Source organism: Vanacampus margaritifer, chromosome 12 (assembly GCF_051991255.1).
Source record: "Vanacampus margaritifer isolate UIUO_Vmar chromosome 12, RoL_Vmar_1.0, whole genome shotgun sequence".
NCBI lineage: Eukaryota > Metazoa > Chordata > Actinopteri > Syngnathiformes > Syngnathidae > Vanacampus > Vanacampus margaritifer.
Genome location: NC_135443.1, coordinates 3062890 through 3083444, shown reverse-complemented (window position 1 = coordinate 3083444; position 20555 = coordinate 3062890). Strand labels below are relative to the sequence as shown.

The following is a 20555-nucleotide window of genomic DNA, read 5'->3' as shown; positions in this document are numbered from 1 at the left end:
GTCGACAAGCCATAAAAAAGCCAATTTTACATAACAGTTCCCCAAAAGATACAAGCGCCGTCCATTTATATGCATTTCGTCAACTCCAGAGTAGCGTTTATGACCAATTGGACTTAGCATTAAGGACAGAGCGAGCTGTTTTTCCCGTGTCCTAATTGTGGTTTGTATTTATCACGTAGCAGCGAGAGCCATTTAGCCGCTTGTTTGTCATTCAAACAACTTTTTGTTGGCACAACAAGCACAATGTTACTGTCCAAATAAGAAGCATGTCCCCATTTTAAGTTTCAGTATTCAAGTTGTTTGCTTCTAAAATAGTTTTTGTCGGCTTTGCATTTGGACAACTTAATATGCAGCCCTATGAACTCTGCCTAGCAACAAGTAATGGAAATTTCCATTTTCCTGGTTTGTCTTCCTCAGTGGTTGGAACTTAATATTTTTGATATTGTTCCACATAAAACGGCCAGTGATGTGACTGTTGAGTGTTTGGGGTGCAAAATCAATTCTTGTAGCAAACGCAGCCAGATAACGGTGAAGCGTACTGGTGTTCCTTTTTTTGTGTGTGTTTTTTTATTCCTTCCTCATTTGACACACCGTAAGAGTTATACCGTAAACAAACAAATAATAAACATATATGACGGTCCTTACAATTGTCAAATATACCTTCAGCACAACTTTCAGTTATACATATGAAAAGTTAGCTAAAGCAGAAAGCTAGTAGTATTAAACAAACATTTAGGAGAAGCTATCATTAGCTTCACTTCAATGGAAAATAACATTTGAAAAACTCATTTTCAGTAATTCACGTCATGAAAAATCACAATAAAACAACACAAATACCTCGTCACCGTTCCAGCTAGGTGCTTAGACAGCAACAACGTAAATCGTCTGTTAGCATCTTTCTGTTACGTGTAAAGACACCTCTAGCGGGTAGCACTTCCTGGACTGCCGCCAAAATAAAAGCATATGACATAAAAAATACGACTCGAAAAATAAAGCATGGAGAGAACAGGATATTGACGTTAGAAATCCCAAAGTTTGTCATTTATGAGTTTGTTACAATTCTGCCTTTTAGACTGTTGTATTAAAGTGCCGAGACCAGACAGTCACGTTGTGTTGCGTCGGAGAAAAAGACCCGCCGTGGCCTTGATAGCTGTTTGTCTGTCTGTCTGTCTGTCTATCCTTACCATTAGCCGCTTACCCAGCGACCATCGCTACAAAGCGGCTGTGATGGTCGCAGTTTGCTCTCGCTGTGGGGACGCCTGCTTCCCCGGGACAGAAAAAAAAGGCCAATTATTTTTTTCTGCGCTTTGATGACAATAAGTGCATAAAAAAAAATGAATAAACATAAATAGTCAAAACAGGAATCACGAGAAGGAGATTTGATCCAACTCGAATGTCTGACATTGAAAACACCTCGCAAATGAACCATTTTTCGCCTTTTACGACTATTTTCTGTTCAAGTGCGCAACGCAAGGCCTGTAAAGGAATGTTTGGGTGAGTTCATCGGGGAAGAACTTGATGGAACAGAAATTGTGAGCCCTCAGATCCTCTCAGAGGTTCGGCATCACTGACATCTGACCACACGAATGGCGTTCTGGATCAATGGACACAAAAACTCTCATCTTGTAGAAAGAGGACAGTGAAAGAGAGCCTGAGCAAGCTCACGGTTTTGCTGTGCTGGCTTGCGTTTGCTTTGGCGTGTATAAAAGAGGATCGTCAGCGCTGCCCGCTGAAAAGATGCTCTGCGATTTGGGCCAGCATCTTTTTTGCCTCAGGCCGCCACTTGTCTGCGTCTCACCGCAGCTCATCACAGCTGGGACTACACTTGCTCTCAAATCCGGGCTTGTGTGCCAGTTCTAGCAAAGCTTAGCAATACCCGGGTGCCCAGAAGATATCGATAAGCTATTACTTGTGTTATTGTTTTCCCGCACGGCTTTTCCCGTAGGAAATAAAGGAAAAACAAAGGATCTCTTTCAGGGTCAAACATTATTAAATGTCACACGTATGTAAAAAAATCAAATCAAATAAATAAAACCGTACCAAAACAGTTAGTCGGCTAGCTGTCTACTTACCTAGTTAGCTTGCCATCTGGTAGCTGGCTAGCAAGCGAGTTAATTAGCTATCTAGTTAGTTGGAAAACTAGTTATGTGGCTAGCTAATTTGTTAGCTAGCTGGCAAGTTAGTTTATGATTGAGTTTTTTAGCTAAGCACTTAGATGTCTACATAGTTAGCTAGTTACCCTGGAGAGGGAAAAAAAAAAGCGGTGGGATATAGCCAATCTTGTACGTTTGCCATTTTGTTAGCTAGCTGGAAAATGTGTTTGTTGCTTTGTAGTTATTGAGTCAGTTCCAACAAATCATTGCTATTAATTAGCTCAATGACCAACTCAAATTAGCTGGCTAGCTACGTTGTTGGCTAGATAGCGAGCTACGTAGTAGCTAGTTAAATGCCTTGATTTGGTGGCTAGTAAGTTTGTGATCTAGAAATCTAGTTTGATTAGATTTTTAGCTAATTCGATATGTAGCCAAGCAATTATACTTGTAATCACTTGGCTAGCTAATTTATGAGTTATCTAACCATTAGGTTAGTTGTCTAATTAAATGTCTACACTTTGCGTTGCTGGTCCATCTTCTGAAAGATGGTGTCATCAAAAAAAGACAAAGCAAAAGCAAATCACAGATAGTTTGCTAGTGCTCGGATTTGACAAATGCTGAGGTTTTGTGCGATTACAGCGCCAGTGAAAATAACCCAAATGAGGATTTCCTGGCCTTGATGAAGGTCTGCCATTCATGTTTTCCTATTTTGTGGGTGTTAGAAGCTCACGTTTGTGTATCCGCATCATTAGTGGACAATGCTGCTTTTAATTGCGCACGGAACGTTGCAATCATCAGGGGACGAGGATCTTATTTGCACATGATGGCACATTAAGACCGAGAATGAGCTTCCTGTTTGTTCACCAGAGCAACTCGCATCCTCGAAACCTCTTTATGGCGGCCCTGCGCGTCCCATTTGTTTCTTCCACCGCAGATCACACCTCCGCGCCTCACGCCTCCTCTTAGGCTGTCCGCTCACATTCAGAGCGCCGCTAATTGAGTTTTTGGACAGCTCGGCTCGGTCTCGTTTCGCTCTGCCCGAGATGAAAGACGTTGGACGTTAAGGCATCAAAAGGGGCCACGGTCCCAATCCTGCCCCCCCCCCCCCAATCCTGACCCCCCCCCCCCCCCGACTCCTTCTCTCGGGTGAACGCGATGACAATCGGACTGGCACGGTTGGGGTCAGCGTGTTCCCCAGAGGTTAATGTCGTGAAGGGAGCTGTCTCATTTCTTTTATCATTTCTAATTTAAGCTCCCAGAGGATTTGCACTTTGCTGTATTTTATGAGCGTGTTCACCTGACTGCAGCTCGGTCTTCCATTGGCACTAAACAACCCCCCCCCCCCCCCCCCCCCCTTGACAACAAAGAGGCTGCAGACGTGATGAGGATGCACATTTGCCTCCAAAAAATGAGAGTGAAGTATCCTGGAGTGTGGAGAACATTCCAGAGATCATTTTACTACGCTTCTGCTGCTCTCTTTTCATCTTTTCGTCACACTTTTTCATCTTTCTTTTGGGATTTTTTTCCCTTAACTCATTCACTGGCAGCCATTGTCACTGAAGCAACCCCCTTCGCTCCTGGCTGTTTTACTGGATTTTGGCTGATTTTTTGCAAGGCCCACAGAATATCGTGCTCTATTACTACAAAAACATGGAACCTATCAAAAGAAAGATTAGAGTCTCTACTTTGATTAGTAGACCTTTAGTAGATCTTTTTAAAACAGTGGGGGAAGCAGCTTTTTGCAACATGGCCCTGGTTGATCTCTTAGGGTGCACTCACACTAGGGCCATTTCTTCCGTAGCGTACTGAAGCCTGATTGCCCCCCTCCCCTGTCCCCTCCGGCCCACACTCACATTACTCTAACCAAACCGTGCCCGGGGCTCGGTTGCCTCCGAAATATATTCGTCATCACGTTGATTCCCGCAAGAAGAAGACGTCATCATGGGAGACGGCACTTCATCGTCCGACCATGAGCCCTTTGCTGCTGCCATCTCTTTGCTCGGGACACTCTGGTTGTTGTAGGGTCACCAGTTCAGGTCTCTCGCTATATACGTACGTACGTGACGTCATGGTTGGAGTGCACGTGCGGCCAACCGTACCGTTCTCTGTCCCACGTCTCGCAATGGTGCTAAACTGCGGATATGAACCGTACTCGGGCGCGGATCGATTGCGCTCACATTAGCGGACTTAAGCAAGCAAGCGTGCTTGGGCGGTTTTTGTAATAACTACCATTGCTTCAAGCATTCTCGTCAGTTCAGAGGCTGCATCAAAGAAAAAAACATATAAATACGTTTTTGGGAGCAAATGGGTTAATGTTCTTGGCGGAAGGGGGTGTACTTAGGGAGATTAAGGGGGATAAAATAGATACATTTGCAGCAGAATTCACTCCCTTGCAATCATTTTTGGGCACGTTAAGGATAAAGAATATTTTCAGTACGGACACTGCTGAATTTCACATTGAAAAAAACTATATATATGTATACATATATATTTCATATTCATTGGACTTATTTGTACATGAAACAGTGTCGTGTATCATCATCCTTTACCTGACACCTTTATCGCGTGGTCTCGACGGCATCTTTCACCCCATTAGATTCTGTGTTTGTGTCCTTGACAGTCATTACAGCTGCTTGTGAGTCATCTGCTATGATGACAGTCTTCTTTTTTTTTTTCTCCTGAGTGGCCATTGAGTGTACTGTAGACGTAGCGTGAGGCCAGCAGGTATTTTGAAGCTTAATGAGCCATTTATTGCACGGCCAATCAGGTTCCGCCTCCGCTTGTATGTGTGGCTTCAAGGATCTTCGCTATCCAAGCTACGAGCACCTCATGAAATTCATGCCAACCGACCTGCGCACACATTAGGAATATAAGGTCAAAGCCACTGGAACGATACATGAACGGGATCAAACATTATTTACATCAATTATATTGCTACATTTATATTAGGGCAGTCACTATCAAATATTTTTCGAATCGATCATTCTATTGATTATCCTAGGGATAGACCGATAATCAGCATGATATTGGGCTTTTTTGACGAATATTGGTATCGGCCTTTCTTAAGAATCTGACGGTCGATATAAGGTAAATCTAAAACCATTTTAACCTCGGGGAAGTATTTTTTTTTTTTATTTAATTTGAATTTCAATGAACTTTATAAGAGATGCTGCTGACCCTGGGAACCCTCTGAACCTTTAGTTTTTGTTCGACATTAAAACAAGTTTAAGAGGTATTTTTAAATTTTGGGGAAAAAAATATTTACTGTAGAAAACTATAGTGAGCTATGGTATTTACTTACGTTACCATTTAACTTTTTAAGACTTACTGATAACCTTTAGAGCTCCATGAACATTTTGTTAGAAATTTAAAAGGATGTATATTATCTAAAATTTAAATACTACATTTTGAAAAAAAAAATTGGCGTCCCTCTCTTTTATATCGGCTTCAAATATCGGCTTCAAATATCGGCTTCAAATATCGGTTATCGGCCTCCTTGACTTACTAATAATCGTCATCGGTATCGGCCCTGAAAAAAATATATCGGTCTATGTCTAGATGATTCCATCGGTTAGTTAAATATAGTGGTATCCCAATTTGTGAATTTAATTCGTTCCGTGACCCCGTTTATAACTTTTTGCTGCATAGACGTGTCCCCGTACACAAATTGCCAAACAAATACACACCCGTTTTTAGGGTTCAAATTTTTGGTGGGGAGAATGTCAAATTAAGTTCAACTGTAAAGCTTCTAGTGCATTGCAAGTTCATCCACGTTCTGTGACTTTTTTTTCCTGGTCTCATGCGTTGCTTCGTCGTTCGGCGCGAGGATCCGTCACGACGTCAGCCTCTCTTTCCATCTGCTTCCGCCATCAATTGGCTTTCATTTCCTGCCAAGTGCTGCACCTCCAGCGGCGACAGCTCATTTAGCAGCAAGCCTCGCGGATGATGAGACGCTCGGCTGCAGCGACGGTGAAAAGTCCGAGCCAAAACACCTGACTTTCAAACGTGAAACTTAAATAAAGCTTGTCTGGGAGCAGTCGAATTGTTTGATGTAAAACATATCGTTAACTGCAGTAGCGCGCAACCGTTTGCAAAAAAGTACTCGGTCCTCCCACTTGGGCAAACACAATTCGTGCTTTTATTGCTCCTTCGTGAGGGTTTAATCTGACGCTATATTGTCAGATTGGCGCCTTTCTGATCTGCCTGTCTGACAAATGTTTTATTATTATATTCCCCTTTGTCTTTTCTCTCTGCGGGTTCATTTTTTTAAAATTCTATTCTTATGCTTTTTCCGAAGCAGAACAAGGCAAAAAGGCTTGTGGGAAGAAAGTGAAATATGCTGCTTGTGATCTGCCAGAAAGATAACGTTTTTATTTTTTTATATCACCTCATAAATAATTTTGAAGCCGGATTGTGTCACCGGGAGGATTGGCTGCAGCGTCGCTTGTCACTTGCATCTGTTAACGCCATAGTCTCCACTTTGCTGTCGTGGTCTGTTTTCTGGCAACCGTCAGCCACTTTTAAGATCAAATGTGTCTTTGTTATCGAGAAGTAAATACAGGAGACTCCGATTCTCCTCCAGTATTAGCCTTTCTCCTACCAACTGATGTGGCGTTCTTCCTGCAGGTTTGCACTCCGCATTCTCCGATTTGCTGCAGCAGTCCGGCGTCTTGCCACTCCCAGTCTCCTCCTGGGTAACATTTGCCTCCTACAGTGTATGTTGAAGTAAAAACAAGAGAAACTTGTTCTCCTCGAGTCTTGTTCAGACTGTTTTCAACGTGGTGTGGCTTCTGTAGTGCTATATTCCACAGTCTCCACTTCAATGTCCTGTTTTCACCCAGTCCTCATTCACCTCTTGGATAAAATGTGTCCACAATGTTGAGAGGTTGTCAGGTTCAGTCAACCTAGAACATTTGATAAACAATAGACAACAGACTATTTTTGCTCGCGAGGAGAACGGACAGAGACGGTTGTTGCTGCTCTAAAGGTTGGGGGAACACACAGCAGCAACCATATGAGCCATCGTGCAGACAATAATACAGTCGTGTCTTTCTTCGGCGCTGAAGCTTTCAACAGTTTATCCGCAAAGAGTTTCAGTCGTTATCTTGTGATGAGTCATGATTTGCAATAAGAGTAAATATGGGATAACTTATGTACATGTATTCTAATAGAAGCAAATACAGGAGACCCCCATTTTCCTACATTACTGTTTTGTTAGTGTGTTAAGTGTCAACTCATATGTTTTATTTTTGTATTATACTCCAGAGAATCCACTTTGCTGCAGCCGCCCATTTTCTTTCCTGACGCGCTCTCTTTATGTTCTATTACAACTTTTGTTCAACTTTGTAAGGCACAGCAGATGTAATTTCAGAAGTAAATTAGAACCGCATTTAGTTAATTTAGCACGGTGAGACGAAGGTCGGCAATAAGGAGGAGGGAGGATGGCGGGCGGCGCCCGGGTGGCCTCGGCGCTGCCGACTGAAGGAAGCCGTGGGCCTGCTTTAATATGCGTCACGTCAGCAAGTCTGCGTTTTTGCATCGGACTGTTGCATAATGCATGCAGAGGTGCATGCAAACTCCTTCAGGAGCTGCGAGGCCTCAGCAAAAAACAGCCTTCCCGCTCATCAAACTAATGAACGGCAGAATGTACTCAATAGCAATTATGATGGTCTTCGAAATCAGTAGATGCAAATCTAGCAGTTTGGGATACGAATTTAGCTGTTGTTGGATTGCTGGTTAAACCAATTGATTTTAAGTTATGACCATTTGGTAATGTCAAATGAAATGAAAGAAAGTTGTTAATCTACGGACTGAGTGACAAAATATGGCAAACTTTGCTATTGAGAGAAAGTAAACTTTATGAGATTGACTGAATTTGCCAAAATGACGTAATGTCGTCAGCATGACTTGATTTCTGACGATATATTTTTGTATAGACATATCTTCTGAACAAGGCTTGTAAACTGTATCAAAAGTAACATGATATTTATTATACGTGTAACTGAAGCCGCATTTGCATAATCGAAGGAAAAGCAAATGAAAGATTTTTTCTCTTGTAAGTAATTTGCTCCAAGATAATGTATGGAAATATCATATAATGACATGACATGACCTTTCTGCTTCACATGTACAGTAGTTATTTCTATTTCAGAATACTAATGAGCGACTGTACACCATCTGGATGGCTCTCTCTCTCTCGAGAATTGCCATTCTTTGGTATTCTGGGAATTGAAAGATGGCACAAAACGGTTCCGACATAACGGCGGCAAAGCGACGGGACTTCATGTGGTTAATGAAAGGCCGGAAAAGTACAGTACGGGTCCAATAATTAAAAATGGTCGGGTGCCAAAGTGAGAAATGTCACACTGCCTCCAATCAGACAAGGGATGTTTTCTTATTGACCTTTTTGAGGTTCAATTTGCTGTAGGGATGAACAATGAATCAAATTCAAATTGCTATGTAGAATGTCATTTTCAAATCGCAAAGGCTCTGCAATTTTCAAAACCCCTCCAACAACCTCTGCTTCATTTCGGATGGTCAGCAGGCTTTATTTCAATGATTTATTCATATCGTGTCTACTGTCTAGAAAAGTTTAGTACTTAACTCATTCACTGGCAGCCATTTTCACTGAAGCAACCCCCTTCGCTCTCGGCTGTTTTACTGGATTTTGACAGATTTTGCAAGGCCCACAAAATATTGTGTTTTATGGCTATAAAAACATGGAACCTACCAAAAGAAAGATTAGAGTATCTTCTTTCACCAGGAGAAAAAAGTACATTTGTATCTGTTTCCGTTTTGCAGCTATTAGCAGTAGAATATAGCTAAGTTTCAATCATTATTCACAAACCTGTTGAAAACACTGAGGGAAAAAAGCTTGTTGCAACATGGTTGATCTCTTATACTCTGCTGCCACCTGCTGGCCTTTTTTGTGTGACAACTACTATTGCTTTAATTAATCTCTTCAGGTCAGAGGCAGCATCAAAGCCTTCTGTATGCTCTAGCATGAAAAAACCCCATTAAAAAACGTATAAATACGTTTTTTGGACCATTGCAATATTTAAAATAAAACTTTTTTATGTGTTTTTGTGAGCAAATTAGTAAAAAATTAAGTCTGCATGTTTACGTCTCATTGTTTCATGAAACATGAAAAGTTGAGTTAAGTTTTGTTGAAAGATGTCATAAGGAATTTGGTTCATTTGCCTTTATTTTAACAAATGCCGAACCGACAGTGTAAGACAAATGATTCATTTATTTCTTGTGTTGTGGGGGGGAGAATCATCATTGCATTATTTTTCAAGCTCATTCTGTTGTCGTTTCCAAACTCCACGTTGTTTCTGCAAGCTTTCTGGATGGAGTACGTTGGAATAATTAAAAATGGTTCGGGTGCCTGCCAACGGGTTAAATGTCACGCTTTCTCCAATCAGATGATGAATGTTTGCTTCATTGACCTTTCGTGGCTCAATTTGTCGTAAGGAAATGAGACGCTTGTGCTCACTTGTTGGAGTGACCTGAAGGTGTTTGTCATCTCCTTCACTGTTATTACGCCGCACCCGCCTTCCTCTCATTATATTTGCATAAGCACTAACATGAGGCCATGCTTTTTTTTTTTTTTTCTCCATGTTGATGATCTGGAACTTTATGTTTTATCTGGTGCGAGGACGCACTCCCTTATGTTGTCTCTTTGTACTTGCGACGGCGTTGGCTTAATGAGCTGCCTGTTCTTTGGGTGCGCTTCCGTTGTTCCCCCACCTCTGGCAACATCCAGCAGCGCGCAACGCGACACCGAGACTATATAAGGCATGAAGACTTCACGAGACATAAAGACATGCCATTCTCTCCTTTGACACGTATTATCCAGCCCGGACCTTGATTAAATCGCATTGCATAAATAAAGAACGTGATACTTCGATGCGATTTGGTTTGGGGGACTGACGTACTTGTACTGGTACATGATGTGTCCTCTGCCCTGTTTAAAAAAAAAAAAATTTTTTTTTGCTGTGGACGCATTTCCAAATGTAGTCACGTTGAATTATTTTGTCTTTGTTTTGTTCCCGCTGCCCTCCCCGTTCCCTCACTCCCTGTGTGGCACATAGACGCCATGATCCATGCTGAGGAGGATCATCTTGCCCCCCCAGCAGACAACAGTGACGCCGAAAGGCATCCGGCTGAAAGGTGACCTCCAGACACTTCACCTCCCCAAAATGTTTGGTAAGTTGAGCCTGCTCAGAGTCTCTTCACCACAAGGACACGATGTCAGGCAACAATGTTTATGTTTGAGGATCCAAATTCATCCCATCCAAAAAGGAAAACACAAATGCAGACCAGTTCCCCAGCCTACTCGGGCTGGGTATAGATTCTAATGTCCTCAATCGATTCACAAGAGTTCAGTTCGATTAGATTTTTCCTGATTTGATTCACTTCAATTCAATCCGATATTGCTTAACTCATTTGCTCCCAAATAAATATTACTGTGCTCCCAAAGACGTATTTATACGTTAAAAACGGTTTTTTTTTAATTTTTATTTTATGCTAGTGCATACAGAAGGCTTTGATGCAGCCTCTGAACTGAAGAGAATGCTTGAAGCAATGGTAGTCATTACAAAAACGGCCAGCAGGTGGCAGCAGAGTTTAAGAGATCATCCAGGGCCATTTGAAAAAAAAAGCTATTTTCCCCAGTGTTTTAAACAGATTTGTGAATAATGATGAAACTTATCAATATTCCAATGCTAACAAATATATATTTTTTTCCAGATAAAAGAAGATATTCTAATCTTTTTTTTGGGAAATTCCATGTTTGTATAGCAAGAGAACACAATATTCTTGCAAAATCAGTCAAAATCAAGTAAAACAGCTGGGAGCGAAAGGGGTTGCTTCAGTGAAAATGGCAGTGAGTCAATGAGTTACTGAAAGTAATGTGTTGTAATCACTTAAGTGTTACACACACATTAACATCAGCAAGAATGAGATGAAAATATTTTCAAAATCTAATAAAAAAAAAAATGTTAAATAGAGTAAAACGATTCTGAATTGTTTTAAAGTGCAATAAGTCAGGTTTTGCATAAATGTAACAAAATACTTTTAAATTCATGTGAACGGTAAATTTCAAGAAAATAGTCAAATTGAAAATCAAATTTTTAAAGAATTTATGGGAGAAAAGAGATATTAAAATAATCGAGTCATCGTTTTATGAATCAATATCAGGTTTGAATCAATTCAATTTTGATTATTCGATTTTTTTTTTTTTTATTGCTTTAAACCCACCCTCAATGACAAGTAAATGAATGTATGTAGTTTAGTTTCTGCCAAGCATATAATTAGGTATAACAACACGACAGGAGGTGTGAAACATAAAAGAATGAACTTTTCATTTTTTTTCATTTTCAAATGAGGTGTATGTCTTGTAGGAGGTGTGAGAGCCTCGTAAAAGTGTGCAAAAAAATCCAATTGAACACGAAGACTTCAGGTTCTACATTATCTTAAAAGTTCTATAAAAAGTTACGTTACTATTACTATTACAGTCTTGGTCAGACATCTGTTAACATGTTACAAGTAATGTCATGCATTTCTGGGAAAAAAATATTTTTGTGCTTGCCTGTTGTATTAAATAATATTTATAATGGAATTTTGTCAACATGGAAATTTTTCTCATTACCTTACGTGACTTTCTCATTTGACAAACCTTAAACCAGCGACCTTAAAAAAAACAATCAGTCACTTAATGGATGGAACGGTTTCACCTCCGAAAGAAAATAAATATCTTTATTGGCGTGAGGAAATCAAGTGACGCTCCATTTGCATTCATGTATTCCGCTGCTGGCTCGGCTCGGGGTTTGTCGCCAACGCGACGTCTCCTTAAGTGAAACCGACGCAAAAAATGAAAGCCATCATTTTCATGAATGGGCCAAAAGGCTGATTTGTGATTGAAGCGAGCCAAGTGTAAATGCCGTTAGTGTGATGGGAGTTCAGTGAGTTTACAACAAGCCGCCCGGCGTGTGTTTATACGCGTGTGTGTTGTATACGTGCGCGTGAGTCCCGCTTTACGAGCAGTGGAGCGTTGGATAGAATTCAGTCAGTGTGCGCTTGATTTGCGCCGGGGCGCTGCCGAGAGGCTGCTTTTACAAGAGATAGCAACAAGCACATTTGGGTGGCGGGAAGAAGGCAGGAAAATGCCCATAAACCACTTGTGTCACTTCATTCCTTCCACCGTAATTACCTGTCGTAAGCAATGGAGCCGCTCGCTTGCTCGCGTTTGGCTGAATTGAGATGACTTTCGTGTTTTGAGGGGGGAGGTTGGAGGGCGGATTTGTTGACAGTGTACTGTGGAGGAATACCGGTTGACTTTTGTTTTAATTGCATGCGTTTTTTTGTGTATTGCAAACAGACATAAGAGACAGAGCGAGATATTGGTTTTGTTGAATGTCATAACTAGGGGTGTCAAAATTAGTGTGTTCGTTTCGAGTTAATTTAAAGTTCCTTAAACGCCACAATATTTTTATTTTTTTTTCTGGAGAGCTCAGTATTGTTCATTCGGTAATTTTACCGATTTGACATTTCATCATCATTGCTCTCCTTTTTTTATATATATATATATATATATATATATATATATTTTTTTGTATTTTTATTATTTTTTTGTATGTGGGTGAATATGTGTATGTGCGTGCGTGCATTCATTAGTTCACCTAAAACCTATAAAAAAAAAATTTAAAAATCCCATATCGTTTCCCTAAACCGAACACTTCCAGCCAGAGTCGTGAGGCCGTCAGGAGACCCGAGGAAGGACCAAAGAAAAGAAAGGAAAGTGAAATCCAGCACCGACCAGACACCACCCACCAGGCCACCAACCAGAGTCCTTCACCAACCCCAGAGACATCAAAATTTCAATTTCACAATTTTTTTTTTTAACGTGTGCTTAACGACCGCCTCTTAATTGGAAAGCCTTTACTGGGGGAATTCCAGTCGCAACGCAGCAGACACGTCCACGTCAAAATTTTGCAGTAATGAATTGAATCATAATGCATATATTTGTGGAGACTGGGGTCAAGTTGTGTTTAAAAAATGTGCAGAAGTTACTTCATGTTAAAGATTAGATCGATCTTAATATGAAAAGAAAAATGCACTGAGCTGTCACCGTCTTACAAATGCAATTATGCCATCTAGTGGCAGAAAAATGACCTCAACACAAATCAATATCACACTTTTTTTTCTTTTTTTTTTAAGTACAGTACATCTTGCTAATTTTAACTCAGTTTTATGAATTATTATGAAATTACTGTATCAATGAAAAAGATGCAGCCATATTTCTATTAGTTTAACATTTTTTCCACTTTTACGTTAACAAGAGTTTGAAAACTTAGGGGAAAAAAAACACCTTATTGTACATTTAGGACAGATATAAAATGTGTGGTTAATCGTGAGTTAACCGTTGAAGTCATGCGATTAATTACGATTAAAAATTGTAATGGGTCTGACACCCCTAGTTCATAACATGATTGGATGTTGTCAAATCTAATTGAACACGACTTTGCTTGAGAAGGTTTGTAGGCAAATTTAGAGTTTTTTTTTTTTTTTGTCACACACTGTTGCCATGGCAATGCGCTGTTTGCAAAGAAAAATGATGTGCGTTTTTGAACATCTAAACCAGGGTGAAAACTTGTGAAACTTTGCATGTGCACCAGGCCTGGCATAAACATCAATATTTATTTTGGAAACTATTTACCAAATTGGCCTGAGTTGTTTCGGCTAAACAACAGTAGCTTAGCAGCATTTAATAAACAGTGACCGTTATCGTCCCGTCTCTTCTCACCTTGACTCATTCATCCCAGGAGGATTTTTTTTTTCAGGGGCCGGCTTGCACACAATGAGGTAGCGAGTCTAATTGGATTGTCGGCCATATTGCGCAGCCCGATAGCAAAGTGTCAGCCAAGCAGCTTCGTAACTCATCCAGTGAGCGCTTTTTGTGAAGTGCACGCATTGTGTTGGCCGCTTTTCTTTCTCCTTTCTTGTGTTTGACTTGACTTTCCTTGTTATGCCCTCAGGCCACGTGACTTTATAAAGTTTGGTCAGTTATTATACCTCATGGCATTATTATTCCCCCCCCCCGAAATTTCATTGTCTGTAAGTGGACGCCTTGAGAAAGCGAGTTGACTTGATCGAGTCGGGTTTAAAATTGATTTCCTATACTTCAACCGAGGCACATATTAAATCTAACTTCTATATTTTTCATTTCAACCACTGGAAATTGTGAGAAGTTAATGCTCGCTTTTTTTTTTTGTCCACTGGGTATCTCCGGTGAACAAGAACATGGTCGTCATCAGAATTTATCTTCCTCAATTCCTGCAAGACTCTCCAAATCCCAACGCTTCCTAGTCAGGATTTTAACGAAATGTATTTTTAATGCTCAGTGGCCTCCATTGGGGATTATCAGATCCAGATTTTCAGACTCCATTTGCTCCTACAACAAGTCAAAAAAAAAACAATTTCAAAGATTCCACCTTGCGCAGAAATAAACTGCCCTCGGCGCTCTTTTGCTTTTCTAAGCCTGTCAAGCGCCATCTGCGTCTTCTGCTAAATCTCTTCCAAAAATGCTGGTGCGACGACAAAACAAGACGTCTTGAACACGCGATGCCGTCCAATTGTAACCCTTGAGGATGAATTTGCCATGACAGTGACAATGCTTCAAGCAATACTTTGTTTGGAATTATTTGGAAAATGACATACATGACTTTTAGAATGTGGGAAGATGGCGGAGAAAACGTACGTAAGACACCGAGATATTGAGAGGGGACTCCGCCGCTGTAGGTGGCGCTATACACCATAGAGATGTGATCCGCCAGTAATTTAAAAGAAGAAGAAGACCAGGAAGCGAATTACTTTTGTTATTCTTGACAAACCATTTCTTTGCTGTTTTCCATCTAAAAGTTTATTAATATTTGCTTCTTTAATTAATTCCAAAAAATATTTCTGTTTCGTCGTCCCCCCCAAACATACCTTACTTTAACATCCAACATTGCTTTGGGACTACAAACGTACGTGTGACGTAATATCCGGTCTTGCCAATGTTTATTCGCATTCGTTTCCATCGCCAAAAATGGCATTTTCCTTTTTCCGATACGCTTCAAAGCTTCTTCTAAGCGTAAAAACTTTTGGGGGGAGAATTTGGGGCCCTTTTTTTCGAATTTCTAGCATTTCCATCCAGTTTTATTTTCGCATTTTTTGAAAATTCAAAAATTCTAAAATCCAATTTACTTAATTTGGTTGGAAAAATCCACCTGGAAATCTCTCTTCAACGTCCATGATAAAAATTGTGATGATAACGTCATCTTTGGTCCGCATGGTTGTAAACTGTGATGATAAATTGTCACTGGGCTATATTTGATACCCAAGTAAGAAGCAATTGAAGTGTTCAGGCTTGTCGGACAATCCTGATGAACAGCTGTAGTCTGGGGCTACTTTATTTTCAATGTTACGTCGATGATACTGTACGGGTTTCAGGCCTCAGCGCACCTTTTTTTATTATTTATTTTTTTCTATTTTTTTTTGTTTCTGGAGCGCACCCTTTTTTATAATCATCGGGCTGATGCATGATCTAAGAAAAAGCTCCCCAAAACGGCGACAATTCGTCTTTGGCGGACTCAGGGCCTGAATTAGAAAAATGTTTGCTTATCTACAAGCGCAGCTTCCCTCTCATGTTTAGTCACGCAGGACCTTCCCGAGTTGTTTCGCTAGTTCATTTCCTTGGACCTGCCTTGCACATTTGTCTTGTTTCTTCTTTTGTACGCCGTCCCGAGGTGGACCATACATTATACGCACGGACGGCGTGGTTATGAAACAGGACCTCGCAAAAGGCTTTGCATGTTGTACGACGGCTGACTTGGCGTCTGTGTGACGCTAGCAGCTTGAAGAAGAAGGGAAAACTCGTCCTCAGGACCTGCTCGCTGCTTTCTAACATGTTGACTTGGGTTCTGATCCACAAGAAGGATTTGCGCGCGCATTTGACGGCCGCAAAGCCTGATTCCTCAAACGGATGGTATGGAATGAAATGTAAGCACGTCATCACATTTAAGCCAGGAATCAGCTTTTTTAAATTTATTTTATCCGCATGCAGCCGAGCGATCTTGTTTTTCTTCCGTCCGTCTGCTGCTCTCTTGACACTAACGTTTGATTCACTTCCAACTTCAGCTTCAGCTCGGAACACAAAAACTATCCTCCACTTTGAGGGATGACGGGGTCCGAAGATCAGTGATTGATGATTCTGGCTTTAATTAGTATAGCCTGTTTTAGTGATATCAGCAATTCTTTACAGGCTATGCTAATCTGTGCCAGAATCAGCAATGCATTTGTCACAGATACGTTTTTTTCCCACGATGCACCTGAAGGTCCTTGCTTGCACTTGTTTCATCCATCAGAAAAAGTTTTCAATGGGGTGTTATGTTTGGATGCAAATCTCTGGAGTGCCTGCTCACCCATCAACCAAATAAATCTTTTGTCATCTGTCTATTTCTGAAAATGTTCCTTTGCGAGCGTTTCTTGCACTTTTTAATGTAAAAGTTTCTACATTGTTATGTAAAAGTAGGGTAATATACATAATAACCACCTCCCACAACGAGTTTGTCATGTATGATCTGAAAATCATCCAATTTGTGAGTGAGACAGGAGTAATTGAGGGATGGCGGACCCAAATGCAGGGCATGACTAGACTGGTTGCCATGACTGGACAGGACGTGAGGTCGCCATGACTGGACAGGAAATGACTAGACTGGTCGCCATGACTGGACGAACATGACGTTATAGGACCTGATTTGCCTTGACTTGACTTGGCTGGGTCTATGGCTTGGCTGTGACGAAGACGACTTGGCGGCGAGAAAGACGACTTGGCTGTGACGAAGACGACTTGGTGGTGAGAAAGACGACTTGGCAGCGACAAAGACGACTTGGCTGTGACGAAGATGAACTTGGCTGTGAGGAAGACGACTTGGCGGTGAGAAAGACGACTTGGCTGTGACAAAGACGACTTGGTGGTGAGAAAGACGACTTGGCGGTGACGAAGACGACTTGGCTGCGACGAAGACGACTTGGCTGCGACGAAAACGTCTTGGCGGTGAGAAAGGCGACTTAGCAGTGACAAAGACGACTTGTCTGTGACGAAGACAAACTTGGCTGCGACAAAGACAACTTGCCGGTGACAAAGACGACTTGGCTGCGACGAAGACGACTTGGCTGTGACGAAGACGACTTGGCTGCGACGAAGACGACTTGGCTGCGATTAAAACGTCTTGGCGGTGAGAAAGGCGACTTGGCAGTGACAAAGACGACTTGTCTGTGACGAAGACAAACTTGGCTGCGACGAAGACGACTTGGCGGTGACAAAGACGACTTGGCTGCGACGAACTTGGCTGCGACGAAGACGACTTGGCTGTGACGAAGACGACTTGGCGGTGACGAAGACGTCTTGGCGGTGACAAAGACGACTTGGCGGTGACAAAGACGACTTGGCGGTGACAAAGACGACTTGGCCGTGACGAAGACTTGACACATGAACTTCTACACATAACGTAGACAGAAGCTCCTACATTAACTGAACTAACCCCACAGACAAAATACACCTCTGCTAATTACTTGACAAGACACACCTGGGGAAGACACAAGCAGCTGAGGGCACTTATTGGTCAACACAAGGAAAGGGGAGACACGCAGTCGGATGTGGTTACACATAACGAGACGAGGGGAAGGACAAGGAACACAAAACAAAACACTGAACACTCAGACAACAAAGAACATGAATACCCAAATCAAGCAAAAACCCAAACCCACAGGACCGAAACATGACAGAATCCAAGCAATGCTGGAAGTCATCTTCTTTCAGTCCCTTCTCCGAAGCAAATGGGCTGACCCTTGATGAATTCAAGTGTCAGTTGATTTCATCGACTATCCTTGTTTCACCTTTTGTAACGGGGGTGGGGGGCACTTTTTTGGGGCGTGTCAAGACATGAGCAACACCACCTTCAGCTGCCGCCGTGATTTGTTGACGCACTTCCATTAACCTATAGCCGCCTAACCTATAGACACTTCATTACCAGCATGTCAATGGCTCGACAAAGCCATTATCCCCGCAGACACTTGTTCGACCTCAGCGATGATGAATGCACGATGATTTTTATTTCTCGTTGTAAAAGCACCTGCGTTTGCCTTTCTCAAACAACTTTTTCACAGTAATTGTGCTCATCAGATGTGAGTGAACTCTTTAAGTTGACGGCTGGTCACGGTGATGTCTGCACGGAACCTTAGCCCTTTGCTTTATCTTTACAAGTTTGAAAGGAACATATCCTACGGCAAACTTTTTGTTCTTGGTAGTGGAGAGGGTCTTCTGCCCAGATTTAGTTATAACTGTTTTAATTTACTTTTTTCCTCAGTAGAACTTTTATCTGTGGATGTGTCTTTGTAAGCGGTGTCGCAATTTCTCCCCGTGTCGTGATGTCTGAAGGACCTCGTCTGTTTCCACATCAATGGGCCAGTGTCTGTGGTTGAAGTCAATGTGTATTGGATGATATGCTGTAAAAGTCTTATCTACTTTCCGGCTGTCGTCATGTGTATTGAACTCAGGGCGGGGGGCTGTTTCCTGTTTTTTTTTTTAAGATAGTATAAGAATGCTGTGAGTCCGCTGTAACTACACACTTGCGAGAGGACTGCAGCCATTTGTCTGTAAACTTGCTTGTGTCCGGAATATTCGGTAAAATAAATCCTTCGATAGGACCTGTTCACCGATCTCCAGTCTGGATTCAGAAAATCAACATTCTCTCTACCCGAACAACAACGAACACGCGGAAGACAAAGATAGTCTTCTAACAGTAGTAAAACAATTCGGTGCAAAAAACAGGACATCGAATAAATGATCAAACGGCTTTGAGGCAAGCCAATTAAGCATTTATTCAATACCAGCTTAAGGTCCAAGTCCTCATATTCTCTTTGTCCTCAATAGTAGGACTTCTTTGGCCACTCAAACCCGATTCAGATTCTGATATGATTAGCACAATCCACGTTACTAATTAGTCAATACTAATCACTGTACAAGCAATCGAAGCAGTTTGTTCCTATATCGTCGCTAACGTGAACAAAAAAATGTCCATTTAGCTAATGATTGCAACGGAAAGAATTTCGAAAGCCAGAAGCGTGTGTTTTTTAGGCTGACACGACAAAACACATTTGCCACAAATCCTTGTTGGAGACTGGAGTCGTCCACATCAAACGATTCTCTTAAATGAGGCCCTGGATGGAGGATGTCTGGCGTTTTTACAAATCGGTCATATTTGGTTTACCTTCATCCGCGCCGTTGCCGTCTTTCTGTCAATCGATCAATTAAGAGCTGACCCGTGGTTGACTTGACCTCAGTGTAGTCGTCCGCAGAGGTTGAAAAAAGTAACAAGCCTTTTTTTGACAAAAGTAAGAAGTAGAAAGAAAAGACGTCTGTTAAAAAGACAAACGTTATCTGGAGCTGTCCCGAAGCTCAGTCAACGGGCGAGACGTTCCTAGATGAATACTTCCCTTGCTTAGCAGATTCTCTTCACTAGACATTTAACACGTGATATCAGTTCCGAGATCGAGACAAATTACAGTGAAGCATTCGTGTGATTGTCTTAGAAAGTACGAAGAAGCTTGTTTCGCTTGCTTTGGGCGGACGCTAATCAAAGCTTTAAGATCTTAGCTTTGTTTTTTCTTTTTGTAGCCAATATTGAAAGATTAAAACAGGAATGGAGGAACAATGATCACAAATATAATTCTATACGTACAAGTGAAGAATGTTTACTCCTGTTCCTTCATAAGATTCAGGTCTTCCTTGCTTCATGTCCTAAGTCTCAGACAGGACCATCTAGGATTTTTTTTTTGGTTTGATTTATTCTATTAAATTCTCTACTAATGCTAAGTTTGCTATTATATCTTTATTGTTGACATGAACTATGTCATGAGAAAACTAAATAATCAAGTATAAATGACAGATCAATCCTCTTAAGTGCAGTATTGTTAGCACTTGAAGGGATTTTGCTTCCGATAGTTTGGGTCAATATCATTTCTGTCACTCTTTGTGCAAAATCCTCTTCAATCCCGCAGGGGTGACACCTGCCATTTTTGCTGTTACTACCGAGGATTACATTTCCTGCGTTTGTGTTCCAAAATTGGCCTTAGCAATCCGCTACGCAGATTTCTGGTGACTAACGAACGCTTGCGCCGCGTTAGCGTCGTGAGGAGGATGCGACGGCTGCCAGGTGAGCCGCCTGTAAAGCGGCCCCTCGGAGGGACTGGCATTCTCGGCGGCCTTTGATTGACAGGGGAGCAAATGGCAGCGGCGTCTGGAGGCCTGATAGCAAATGCCGACGCACGGACGTGCGGATAAACGCGTGCGGACTTGACAATCCGCGCGGCCTCCCGCTTATTCCGCCGCACTCGTCCTCGCTTTGTTTGCCTCCG

General features: G+C 41.7%; 1 protein-coding gene across 5 annotated transcripts in view; it reads left to right on the top strand.

Annotated features, from left to right (window-relative positions):
- Positions 1-20555, top strand: part of chrm3a (cholinergic receptor, muscarinic 3a) — an 85697-nt gene that overhangs the window by 25008 nt on the left and 40134 nt on the right. The window contains exon 5 of one of the 5 annotated variants that reach the window (XM_077582832.1): positions 10187-10301. The exons of the other annotated variants lie outside the window; for them this stretch is intronic. The gene's annotated coding sequence lies outside the window, so the exon portion shown is untranslated. The remainder of the gene's footprint in view (positions 1-10186; positions 10302-20555) is intronic. 5 annotated transcript variants of the gene reach the window in all.